The sequence below is a fragment of the Zerene cesonia genome, chromosome 23, assembly GCF_012273895.1.
Source record: "Zerene cesonia ecotype Mississippi chromosome 23, Zerene_cesonia_1.1, whole genome shotgun sequence".
Classification (NCBI taxonomy): Eukaryota; Metazoa; Arthropoda; class Insecta; order Lepidoptera; family Pieridae; genus Zerene; species Zerene cesonia.
The window spans coordinates 2,498,219-2,512,743 of NC_052124.1; the positions used below are offsets into that span (position 1 = coordinate 2,498,219).

A 14,525-nucleotide genomic window follows, 5' to 3' on the forward strand; every position below is an offset into this window, starting at 1 on the left:
GCGAGACAGACTATGTATTTACATCCTAAGCTCTAACAGTTTAATCTCCATTCAAGCGAAAATGCACCTTATAACAATAACACTACCCCGAGTCTCCTGGATGATGTAACGATAGATCTAATTGATAGCTGCGATAGAAATCCAATGTGATAAGGTCGAAAATCCGTTGAACAAGGATGTATAATAAAGGGATAGATGCAGCACGACTTGCAGTGGGGTGGCACAGCCTTCTGAATTTTGTATTCAGAATTTCAGTTCAGTTCTCCCGTAGGCGTCGACGCGGACGGACGTGCCGCTCTTGTCGCGTTCAGTTCTTTTCGGACATCTGGTAAGTATTATATTATATTATAATGAAATTACGGCATTATAATTTAAGAAACAATGAAATAAAATGTTTTTATTAATCAGAGATAAGATAAAACTTAATTTAAGTTACGTGCCGCTTTGTTTTATAGGCAAAGTTCGTAAGTAATTAATCAGGTACAAGGTTTATTTTAGCACTTTTAAATTGTGCGTTTCATAATTTCGCTTTTAAAAGCTTTTAAAGTGGAATGTAAAATGAGCGGCAGATTAATGGCCGGTTGAAATTTTTTGTATTGCGAATTACGGCTCCGTTTCGTGTTTGAGTCCATTATTCTACACTAGCTATAAACCATGGGTTTGCTCGCTTGAATCCAAGAAGGTTTACTTCAAATTTAGATTTATTTGGAACCAGGCTTCTTTTTAAGAACTATTGAGTTATCTTTATTTAAATAATGATTTACCACAGTTCGGAAAGCAGTTTGTACAAAGAACAGACGGCGGGAAATTATATGCGTTCTTTTCAAATTATGTTGATTTTCTTATTATAATATGTATATAATATTTCTTATTATAATACGATTTTGTTATTATAATATATTATTTATAAAGTAATAATGGTGCCAAAGGATGTCCTACAGACGGTTTAAGACACTATCTGTATCTCCAAATAAGATTTTATAGATCACTAGCTGCGCCCCGCGGTTTGACCCGCGCAAGTCCGTATCCCGTAGGAATATCGGGATAAAAAGTTGCCAATATGTTATTCCAGTGTCCAGCTGTCTACGTACCTAATTTCATTGCAGTCGGTTTAGTAGTTTTTGCGTGATTGACGGACAAGCATCCAAACAAACAAACTTTCACATTTGTTATATTAGTGTGATAGTGCGATTTAACAGTTCGTCAGCCTCTTATTGAATTAATTTATCCACTAGTCGTTCCTTGAAATAGTCTGTTCTTTATTATATACTAGCGGTCCTCCTAGCTTCTCCCGTGGTACATATAGCCTATAGCCTTCCTTAATAAATGGGCTATCTAACATTGAAAGAATTTTTCAAATCGGACCAGTAGTTTTTGAGATTAGTGCGTCCAAACAAACAAACAATCATCAGCTTTATAATATTAGTATGGATTTTAAAATTTCCACTATATTTTCGTGTGTTTATTCTACAATATGCGAAAAACGAATCTTTCCTCTTCATAATATTAATATAGTTATTATTAACAAGTTTCGGGTTCTACTGTTGTATCCCAAATATTCATCATGCCTCATATCTTCCATGTACAGAGGATCAATCAACATTTATTACATTATACGTTAGTTAAAACCACTTCTATAGAACCAGGAAGTGGGTTCGATTTTTCATAACAGACAAGCCTCTGAGGACAGGAAGGTCCCACTCAAACATAAAGAAATCAACATCTTTGTAAAAAAAATGGGGTTATGAAAATATATATAACTAGACACTCCCGGCTCCGCCCGGATATCAAGATTTTATCCCAAGATAGCATTTAATCGGGATAAAAAGTGTCCTATCACCCAAATCAGCTCATACCCTGTACATCAAATTTCATCAAAATCCGTTCATTAGATTCAGCGTGATTGACGGACAAACTTTTAAACGTACAAACTTCCACATTTATAATACTAGCTGAGCCCCGCGGTTTCACCTGCGTAAATCCGTATCCCGTAGGAAAATTGCCTATATGTTATTCCAGTTGTCCAACTATCTACGTACCAAATTTCATTGCAATCGGTTGAGTAGTTTTTGCGTGAAAGAGCAACAAACACACACACATCTTCACAAACTTTCTCATTAATAATATTAGTAGGATAGTAAGATTAGTGTGATGTATGTTGATATACTGGCTGATAATCACGCAAAACGGCTGGAATGATATGCATGAATTTGTACATGGTACTGGAACTTGCGCCATGCGTCTGTGATCCCCGACGAGTACGATCGAGACGATCTGGGGGTCTGCTAGGGTAGACTTAATAGGTACTTTCTAGGGAAACCCACTCCATGTTAGGCCACATCTCTTGCCATCAGTGTGATCGTGACCAAGCGCTTCCCAATTGACCATTACCATTGACCATTGATACATATAGTTGATAACTTTATTAACTTTATTATATGACTAGCGGACCTGGCAAACGCTGTTCTGGCTTCCTCTAATTATTTGGGGGTATGAAAAATTGATCTTGACTGATTCTCAGACCTATCCGATCTACACAAAATATTATGAGAATCGGTCCAGCTTTTTCGGAGGAATGTGGTAACTAACATTGCGACAAGAGAATTTTTTTTATATATATATCTCTAACAAAGCCGCAGCAAGCGACTAGTAATAAATAAAGAGGATTTATAAAAGGCTTATATGTATAATAAGCATTTTAAGCTCATTTAAATTTCAAAATAAACAAAACATACTCTCAGAGGTAAAAACCATAAATCGATTAAAAATCATCTCAACTGCAAGCGATTCTTGGCACAAATAAAAAAATCGGTCAAGCGCGAGTTGCACTCGCGACACTTAGCTTCGGTTAGAAAAAGAATCAGTCACCCATCCAATTTATGACCGTGCTAACCGTTGCCTAATATCATTATTTTATTATTCAAGTTATTGTTATGTTATAACGTTATACTTTTCACCAATCACGGCTTATATGAAACAGCCTGGTGACAGACGGACGAACAAACAGACATACAGCCAAACGGGAGGCGAAGTCTTTTTTTTGACGTGACAACGTCTTAAATTAGGTTGCGGCTTGGAGTCACTCATGAAAAAGTGTAACGCCCGGTAACGTTACGATGAGTCACCGAACTATGATCGGTCCGCCGCGCGCGCAGCACTAGAGAATTAGGCGCATTGAATCGGCGCGTGCTTGTGTCTCTGTCTCTGTCTTTTTAGTAAACAAATAATATTTTCTATAGTTAAAATTTGTGCAATTCTTATTTTCATTCAATTCCTTGTTCCTATTGTGCAATTTAATAATATTCATATCAATAAATATTCTACCGAGAAAAAGACGTTGTCACGTAAAATCTTCGCCCGTAAAACCGACTTTACAGGCAACCATTTTTTTTTTACCCTTTGGTACGGAATCCTAAAAAGATATATGGGTATATAGGTCATGAGATAATCACTAAAACCTAGAACCAGGTCAGGTCACGCCGAAACAATTCAAACTTGTAAGTTTTAGTGCTACACTTTACTTGATTATCGCTTATTGCAGTGCAATTACGCTCTTATGACCTAAGTTAAACGCTAAGTTAATAAAGCATAATTAATACTAGCACTAGTAAATGGTTAGAACAATTAAAAACTGAAACAACTTTAGTTTCAAGCTGAGCATTTATTATAAGATATATCTATCTTAATATACCTTATTTTTATTTATTTTTTTCAACTAACATGCAGGTTCAATAAAAAGATCCACCTAAAATCATTGTATTGTATTGTTTCGAGCTTCTTTCAAACAGCATTTAACTAAAACTGACAATTTGTTTCATTTAAGCTTGTTATATATTCATATCATATATTTTTTAGAAAAAATATAATTTATTTATTCTAATCTTCTCTTGAGAATTGTGTATGAATTTATTAATATAACTTCTACTTCTACTAATATTATAAACGCTTAACTACTGATTTGAATAAAAGTTACGATGATATATCCGAAAAATAACATATACGGTTTAAGCTATAGCCTGGGCCTATCTATCTTTTCACTTGACTACGCGAGCGAAGCCGCGTGCTAATAGCATGGTTTGATATACTAGCTTTTGCCGCTTTCACACGCGTTACATTCGGAACAGTTTTATTGTGGGAGTCGAGCACGCTTCGGCACGAATTGGGCCAGCTCGCACCGGGGAGGTACCACACCCCCACAGAAAACCGGCGTGAAATAGTGGCATGCCACTGTGTTTCGTGCGGTGAGTGGGGGAGCCGGAGGCCCGTTTCCTTTTCCTCACCCGTCCCAGTCCATTCCTTCTTTCCAGTCGTTAATCCATTCCTTTTCCCTTATCCCAAAAAAGCGGGCAGCGCATTCGCAGAGGCCCTACCTTTGCGAATGTTCATGGGCGGTGGTGATCGCTTACCATCAGGCGAACCACCAGCTCAGTTGCCCGCTATGACATAAAAAAAAAAAAAAAAAAACAGTTAAATGGATGTTATCCTACTCCTATTAATCCTACTAGTCCTACTAATATTATAAATGCGAAAGTTTGTAAGGATGTGTGTGTGTTTGTTGCTCTTTCACACAAAAACTACTGAACCGATTGCAATGAAATTTGGTAAGTAGACAGCTGGACAACTGGAATAACATATAGGCAACTTTTTATCCCGATATGCCTACGGGATACGGACTTACACGGGTGAAATCGCGGGGCGCAGCTAGTTAAACATATAATCCTTCTCCTAATCACTGTATCTATTAAAAAAAACAATTAAAATTCGTAGCGTATTTTTTTTATGTCATAGCGGGCAACTGAGCTGTTGTCTCGCCTGATGGTAAGCGATCACCACCGCCCATGAACATTCGCAAAGGTAGGGCCTTTGCGAATGCGCTGCCCGCTTTTTGGGGTAAGGGAAAAGGAATGGTTTAACGACTGGAAAGAAGGAATGGACTGGGACGGGTGAGGAAAAGGAAACGGGCCTCCGGCTTTTTGAATATTCAAACATAAATTGGGACATAAGGACAGATAGAGAAAGCGACTTTCTATTATACTATGTAGTGATAAAAGCATCAAGTATATAATCGAATTTTTTTCGACAGTTTCACTGTACCGATCCTTCTATGAAGCGCAATACAACCGGGTCAAAAATCGTAGCATCTCATATTCGTCCCGCAATCGTCGGTTTATTATCTTTAACAGCATCCGCGAAGGACATCATTGTGACAATGAAATAATGAGTGTGCAACGGAGAGTCGCAGTAACTATAATGTGGCGTTTGTTATACCTATACTAATAATATATTTGAACGCGCAAATCTAAGGATCGGCTGGATTGATTTGGAAAATTCTTTTACCGTTAGATAAATACATGGTTCCTGAGTGTTATCGGCTAAAACACGGGCGAAGTCAGGGCGGACCACTAGTCGTTTTTGAAATGAGAATGACATTTGATTCTGAAAATCTATATATATCCCTATTTCCCTTGGTTATGCCATCACGCGTGAACGGCTGGACCGATTTCAAAAATTATTGCACCATTAGGAAGCTACAATTACACTGAGTGACATAGATTATATATGTACAACGGGTGAAACCGGGGCGAGCAGCTAGTGCTACATAAAAGTGTATTTTAATCCTTCAGTCTCATTTATGCGGGTCACGAACATTCGCACTAAGACACGAACCCACAACTGTATGTCGATATTAAGAAATGTTTTTTTTTCGACAAATGTCTACGAACATTCCAACATTGTACGAATGTGAGTTCTTAAGTGAGCGACCCAAGTTAGAAGCGCGTTTGTATCATCTTTCATAGAAATTAATTACCTCCGATTCGGAAAGTACCGATAGCAAAAGTAATTTGGGAAGAAAAATGATTACGACCTATATTTATGAGGTACACACTCCAATGAATCAAGTATTATTATAAATCGTTACCTTTTACCATGGTTGCCTGGAAGAGATCACTTCTAAGTGATAAGTCCGCCAAACATATTGTACACTTTCTTCTGCTACTTTATTATAATAATGATTATTATTATTATTATTTGTAAGTTTTCTTCCATGTACAATGGTGTTGAAAAGTTAAATATACTAAAATAAAAATAAAAAATATTATTTTATACGCACCACGTTAAGGCATACAGTACATATAATAAATATTAATGATTCCTTATAGAAAGGTCAACGACGTTGCTAGGGGGAGGTACCGCTCAAGATTCTAAAATGGGACCAAATTACCACAATATCCTATCAAACACAAAAGAATACCGTCATTCGGCTGAAAGAAAGAAAAATATTGTCGAATTAATTGGCTGGACCGATTCGTGATTTATTGGTGTTGTTGTACAACGAAAAAAACACATCGGAAATTGTGGAAAAATGGTGAATTAGTTTCGAATATGTAATCTATATCTATTTACATCCATTTAGAAATTAAAGACTTTAAAACGGATTTTAAATGCGATTTTTTCATTATATTACTAACCCGACGTTTCGAACACTTTACAGCGAGCGTGGTCACGTGGTCATTGGGAGACCTTTTAAAGTCTTTAATTTCTATACGTATATTACTCGCGTAAAATCAAACACAAGAAAATACTATATTTTCATCCATTTTTGCAAACTTCTCGTTATGCAAAACTAGTGTGTAACTAATATTATAAAGAGAAAACATGTGTGTTTTTGTATGTATATATGTAATGTTATCACAAAAACTACGGGACCGATTTCAAAAATTCTTTCACCATTAGAAAGCTGATTGTTCGCGTAGCGATACACTAATATTATAAATGTCAAAGTTTGTTTGTTTGGATGAATGTCAGTCAATACTGAACGGATTTTGATGGAATTTGGTACACAGGGTATGAGTTTACTTGGTGATAGGATACTTTTTATCCCGCTTGAATTCTTCCTTGGGATAAAACAGGATTGGAATAGACAGTCACTAAATCATTCGTAATGTCCTAATTTCTCGCGGGCAAAGCCGCGTGCGGAAGCTACTAGGTTATATATGTACCACGGGAAAATCCTTGGCGGACTCCTAATTAAATATATATTCATAATTCCTCTATATACTTGGTACAAATTTATACGGAGCGTAAATAACAATGTTATTGTTGTTATAGACCTTTATCGAAGATTATTTACCGAGAGAATTAAATTTTAAGCCTGCGGTTAACCAAGTCCTAACCAAAATGTCGGCCGCCAAAATGTTCCGACGATTAATCTCATGAGATTATCCAACTGGTAACTCAGTACAGTATATATTATATAAGCAAAGTGCAAGCAAACACAGGTGTACTGTGTATCTTCTGTGTATGTTATGTGTTTGATGTTTGTATTTAGGTGTACTGTGTATCTTCTGTGTATATTATAAATGTGAAATTGTGTTTTATGTTTGTATTTCATTCACGTTTCAAACGAGTGATTTTAATGTGTGTCTGAGTGACTGGAGATAGGTTTTTGCATATGTCCATCCATATTTTTCGCAATTGTTCTGTATAGATTTAAAAATAATTTATTTTTGGTCGGAATGTTATACTATAGAGTATAGAGGTCCCATTGTCATTAAATCAAGATCTAATGATGAATCACTACAGATGCAAGAAGTGACTTTGCTTGGACTTACTTTACTTTGGATACGGACTTACGCGGGCGAAACCGCGAGGCGCAGCTAGTTATATATTAATTTCTTAATTCTCCCCTATCAACTTGAAGTTTACTCAAGATTTGATGTAATAACCAACTCCCATACTCATGGTACTTGTGAAATACAACCGAACGGCCCGGCATCTCCCGTAGTACACATATGGATATATGGCACGTGGCGCTCATGGATCCAACGTTGAAAGAGTTTTTATAATCACTTTATATCCAGAGATTACGCCACAAGCTGACAAATTCAGAAAACCTTGTCTTTATAATATAAAAAAAATGTACTCAAATATATTATCTATCGAAAATACATTTAAAGGCGACACCACTTTCTCACTTCCGAACGATTTCTTTATAATTATTTACCTTTTTCACATAAGAAATATAAATGGCGGTATCATTACAAGAATCCCATTCTCGGCGCGTTCGCAAAGCAATCTATTCTGCGCGAGTTTTCTCACCAAATATTTTCTTTTACCTTAATAATAAACGTATTGTGTGCTGTGTTTGCGAATTTGTCACTTATTGCCGTTCGTGGAAGGTGCAAAGTCCTTTCATCTGTTCTTATGTTAGTGTCAGGGTCGGATTCGGTATATTCTTCTGAGTAAAATCTTTTAAAGGATTATTGAAGAACACTGTTATTGCATATAATACTTAAATGATAGTACTTATATTATTAATAGGTTTTATCATATATAAACAACATTAGCTCCTAAATTTATAATTAATTCAACTCACACTCGTCCGGTATTGTTCAATTGAAGTTTTGATATTTGCTTTAATACTGTTATGTATTTTCTTCTTTTCATTTTAATTGAGATTTTTTTTCATTTCTAAAGCATTTCAATGCTTTAACACTAAATATTAAATTTAACAAAGGCCAAGTTCCATCGATACAATATTGTAATCATGTTTCGTATTGGGTGTGATGGTTCTTAATAATCTCAATAGATGGCGTGGGGTGCCCCTTAGGTACATAAAACCGAAAGAATAGAAGAAATTCGATTACTGTAGCGTGATCACGGGTGGCCGGGAGGCTAGGCGTTGCTACGGATTGGCATAAAACGCGGGTTCGAATCCCATACATGCATAAAGCATTTCAATGCTATAAAACTAAATTTTAAATTCATTTTAATTTCTAAATTTAAATTTGATACACTATGATATTTAATTGACAATTGTGTACATCAACGGCTTAGAAATATTAAATTTATGTTACTTAAAAAAAACGTTTAATGTACCTACTTAAAAACTACAAATTATACACTGCATTCTTTACTTAATTATTAAATATCATTCAATATAAAATAGCCTGGTATCGATTCTTTTTATTACGACCTTCACCTGAGCCAGCGCCATTTACGACATTATAAAACTAACACATATTTTTTTTATGCCATAAACGGGCAACTGAGCTGGTGGTTCGATGATGATAAGCGATCATCACCCCTTATGAACATTCGCAGAGTTAGTGCCTCCTCTATATTGACGACTGTTAAGATGTAGACGGGAAGAGTGTGAAAAGGCAACTATGTATATTTTAGTACAAAAAGACCACCAATATCGTAATATTTATATATCTCGACGTTGGGTATCACAAATGCGTCCTTGTTAGTTCAGCTCCCTAAAATATGAAAGAGTCAGTCCGACCCTGCCTCCACAAACATATCAAGGAAAATCGGATAATAAGAAAGCGATTTCCAGTTATTGTCTGGATCCACTTCCATTAAACCAACTGTAACGAAAAAAATGATGCGTTAACAGTGTCACGTAACCTTATGGAATATATTGAACTAGTGACCCGCCTGGCTTCGCCCAGGTGCCATGCTGATACTGAATATGCCAGCAAAAAACATTTAACCATATACACAACAATACAGGGACGTAATCGCTGTATTTTTAATCCATATTAATATCATAAATGCAAAAGTAAATCTGTCTGTCCCTGTCTGTCTCTTCTTCACTAAACCACTGAACCGATTTGGGTGAAATTCGTTACAGAGGTAGTTTAAGACCTGAAAATTAACATCGTTTTTTTATCCCTACAATCTCGGACTATTTTCCGTTGACTGCATGATCGGAGCCCCATTCAAGTATGGATGGATGGATGTATGAATGCTTTTTACCCACGCCAAAACAAATAATCGTACCTGTATTAAATTTGATACAGAAATAGACGATAGTCTAGATTGGCGTAGACCTTTACCCGAGTATCACGCGAGTGACGCCGCGGGTAGACAGTTAGTCTGTCACATATTCGCTAAAATTAAAATCACTTGGTTTGATGTATTGTTATATGTTAAATTTGCAATGTATTATAGCTAATTTATCGCGTTAATCCTTGACACTGCAGCGTAAAGTCGCTTGATAAATAAGCCATTATTTCTCATAAAAACTAAAGGATAAAAAATGGTTGCTGTGAGTTATCCCTTAGAGATGGACGTGCTATTCCGGAGTTTTTGTAGATCTTATGTATACAATATTGTGATATATTATTTTATTATATTTTTGGCTGTATTTTTGGGGCATTTGTACCTTAGAATTTTAGCTGGGTTAACTGATTTTAACAGTTCTTTCGGCATTCGCTTCAATCTACACTAATGTTATAAAGAGGTATTCTTTATAACGTTTACGCAAAACCACTGGATCGATTTCAAAAATTCCTTCACCATTAAAAAGCTGGATCTTCACTGAGTGACATAAGCTATATATGTACGGCAGGCGAAGCTGGATGAACAGCTAGTAACCGATAAGAGAAAGATAAAAAATGCAAAATGTTCTTAAAATTGTATCGCTATACTAACGTAAAGACAAAACATACGTGTTAAATAAGTAAGATGACTGCTATCATGATTCCAATATTAACTCAGAGCTGACATCGACTTATGACGTCAGCAACAGCTGCCCCTTATGATAAATACGTGTAAATTTATAAAACTTTCAGCCCACACCGTCACTAGCTTATTCATTTTTTAGCATAGAATGTAATATTCTTATAACAATAATAATTCATTCGTGATCCTACCCCATGTAGGATCATCTTCATATTAATTGTCAACAAAATCAGTTCACTGTATGGCCTGTATGTATATACAGGAATACATTTTAACATTAATAAATCATAATAATATCATAACAAACTCATTTCTCAAACCACATACGAAAAAGAGAGATTTTATGTACGTCTAGATGTATTTTCTGTGTTGATATATCCAGCTATTGTGAAACGATTTTAGATTTATTTTTTAGTTTGAAAGCATATATTCCGTATGTGGTCGCCTCTTTATCACAAGCTGACTAATATTTTTTAATTTTAAAGTCGGTTAAAATGTTTCTTTAAGAATTAATTGACTTATAATATGCATATCAGACATTGTATCTTCCAGAAAACTCATTATATAGCTGAAAAAATTGTCTATTTGTTTGTACTTACTAATCTCAATAACTACTGGTCCGATTTGAAAAATTCTTTCACTGATAGATCATCTTTGTTTTTTAGGATTGTTACATGATATTTATATCATATTATGCAACATGGGAGAAACCTTGGGGCACAGCTAGTTACAACAATGAATAAACTGAAACAACAAACAATGAATAAATATATATTACATTATATACACTCAATTAATGTTTAATAGTTCAAATTAAAACGTCCCTAAGCTTTGTCAATGTTTAAAAAACTATCCGACAGCATTGCTCACTAAATAACTTCGACATTTCGACATTTAAAACAGAATTTATGTTGACAGTTAGGTATATGAGTACGGCCGGCATGAAAGTGCTCATTTGGTTTTCATAGAACTTTTAAAATGGTTCTAAGACTGTTATTGCGACTAGCGGAGCGATTTTCAAATATGTAAAAACTACAATAATCTATATAGCTTATACATCAGAATCATATATGAGCTATATAAACGCTTGCTACAGCCCGCGAATTTGTCGGGTGAAACATCGCGCCACAGTTATGCGTTGTGTCTTTTGCATAGTAGTTTTTGTAATATTTTCTTTATTGATTTAATATATAATGTCAATATTCTGTATTCCTTTCTCATATAAACCAAATTGCAGACTTCTCAGATTTCGCAAGAAAGCACAAAGTTTTGATAGGTGATCGACATATAATGGAATCTTTTTTAGAAAATGTCATTAATCATCAAGTCATCAAAATGTCATCAATATCAATAAAAATTACAAAATGAAATCATTCACAATTTGAAGGAAAAGGAAAACAATCAAGTATAGAGCATAAAGATAAAAAAAGATAAGATGATAAAAAAGAAAATATAATATATACTCTATTGTGAAATAACAATTCTGCAGCTATATAAAAAATTGTTTAAAAAAACGTTAGTTTCAAATAAAAATAATAATTTTTTATGTAGTTTTTATTATGATTTTACAGAGCAATTAACGAAACTTCTCAGTCAATGCAAATCTTGCTCTTAGTTTCTCTTGAAGCACTAAGTTTAAAAAGCTTTTGGGTATGAAAACTTCTAGCAGGAAATTCTGGATTCAGACCTATAATTATAATTCCCTAAGCAGAAACTTTACTTTTCTTAAAGGCCTATTTTTTAACTATGTGTTGCCCGCAACTTCGCTCACTTGGTCGTAATAGTCATGGTACAAACATTCAACTATTTTATTCCGTTTGAGGTAGTATTTATCAAAAGCTATTCTTAGCGGATGCCTACATAATAATGGTTATGTCATGCCAAATTTCAATCCGATCGGTACAGAAAAGTTGTTCGCCCCGGCTTCGCTCGTCGTACATAAACCGAAACATTTTTCCGGGGTAAAAGCTATATCACTCGACACTCGACAATATAGCTTTCTGTTAGTGAAAGAAATTTCAAAATTGGATCAGTGGTTTCGAAGCCTTGGGGTACAAAGAAACAAAAACCCTCCTCTTTATTATATTACTATAGATAAATATATATGGTTACTATATCAGAAGTTCTTATTTTTAACTACAGATTTATTCGCTTGTCCATGACAGCACTATAGAGATACAGCCGAGGGCAGTCCGCGGCCGCTGAAGATCTATTACAAAATTATTATTATTATAATACCAATGATACCACGCGTCTCTCAACACCGTGAAACGAAAATGTAACGCGAACGGTTTTTTTCGTTTCGGCATTAATGCCGACAACCGGACGTGGTGAAAGCGATGCGAAAGCTTTTTTGCCGGCTCGCGATAAGGGAATTACGGTTTGGAATTTTAACGGACAAAGCCACGTGGCGGGGACAGATAATGTAAGGTGTCACTGAACCTGACAGCCCGCTCGAATTTCGTTTGGACCTTTTTGATGGTACAAACGTATTTTTTTTCAGCCGTCGTATTTGCTAATCCAGTAAATGCAGGCGTTGTTTATTAAATACTAGCTTTTGCCCGTGGCTTCGCACGCGTTAGAATTTAACGATGAGGTAATTAAATAGATGTATACACATATAAACCTCCCTCTTGGATTACTCTTTCTATTTAAAATAACTCCATCAAAAACCGTTGCGTAGTTTTAAAGATTTAAGCATACATACACAGAAAATCCGGGGTGAAATAGACGCATACTTCTGTGTTTCGTTCGGTGAGCGGGGAAGCCGAAGGCCCATATCTTTTCCCTTACCCTTCCCAGTCCTTTCCTTTATTCCTCTGGTCAGGCCTTTTTTAATCCCTTTCTAATTTATGGTCGGCAATCCATTTGAAGAGGCGTAAGGTCCGCAATCGACTTACGCCTCACCAAATATTCATGGGCGGTGGTAGCGCTTACTAACAGGCGACCCACCAGCTCCAATTGCCGACGATGACATAAAAAAACCTTCATTTTACACAAATAAAACAATTCAACAAAGCACAATAACAAGTAATGAGATTTAAATACGTTATAAATCTTATTCTGAAAATGTCATAACAGTTCAAGACTGAAACTCGATTTCGCGAAATTGAAACAGACCACAGCTAAGTAGACGTCTGCTTCTCTTTTAATTACAAGCGGAGCTTAATTAAAATATTCTAAAGTTTCCGAGATGCTGCCAAGCCAATATCAAGTTAAGACATTAAAACTATCTAAACTGACTTCAAAAAGAAGGCAATTTTTTAATGTTTGTTAAGAATTTAATCATTTAATTTGATTGCAATGTATTTCTTTTGTGACGTCATATTTCAGAGGTCACATGAACATTAATATTTTTTTTATATTTTTATTTAAGTGCTTCGAGACTTATGTTTTTGTATATGTCTGTAACGCTTTCATATAAACTATTAATGGACTGATTTCAATAAATTTGAAACCGCTAATACTAAATCAGGTACATGCAAACAGAAAAATTATGTATTTAATTATCTTCTAACATTAGGAAAAAATATCTAAATAATCGTTTCATTAGACTAATTATGAATTAAAAGTCTTTTATAAGATACATAATCTAGGTTAATTTATCATAAATCCGGAGGCCCGTTTCCTTTTCCTCACCCTTCCCAGTCCATTCCTTCTTTCCAGTCGTTAATCCATTCCTTTTCCCTTATCCCAAAAAAGCGGGCAGCGCATTCGCAGAGGCCCAACCTTTGCGAATGTTCATGGGCGGTGGTGATCGCTTACCATCAGGCGAACCACCAGCTCAGTTGCCCGCTATGACATAAAAAAAAGTATTAATATTCAGCACCATACGAGTAAAATGTAAATTCATACTATATATAGTATATACAACTTTATATATAGTATATAAAAGACTATTCTCGTCCAGATACACCTCTAATCGTATAAAATATATTTATATAACTCCCGAGTGAGCATTATGTGAAGACAAATCGATCGGGCGGTTGCACCAGACACAATAATGGATGGGTCTTTCATTACTCTCCGTTTTCTATACAATAAAATATTGT

At 35.3% G+C, this 14,525-nt stretch overlaps 1 protein-coding gene across 1 annotated transcript in view; it reads left to right on the top strand.

Moving 5' to 3' along the window:
* Positions 1 to 296: 296 nt before the first annotated feature.
* The window catches only part of LOC119836311 (uncharacterized protein CG3556), a 56,910-nt gene continuing 42,681 nt past the window's right edge, over positions 297 to 14,525 (top strand). The window contains 1 exon segment of the mRNA XM_038361609.1: positions 297 to 328. The gene's annotated coding sequence lies outside the window, so the exon portion shown is untranslated.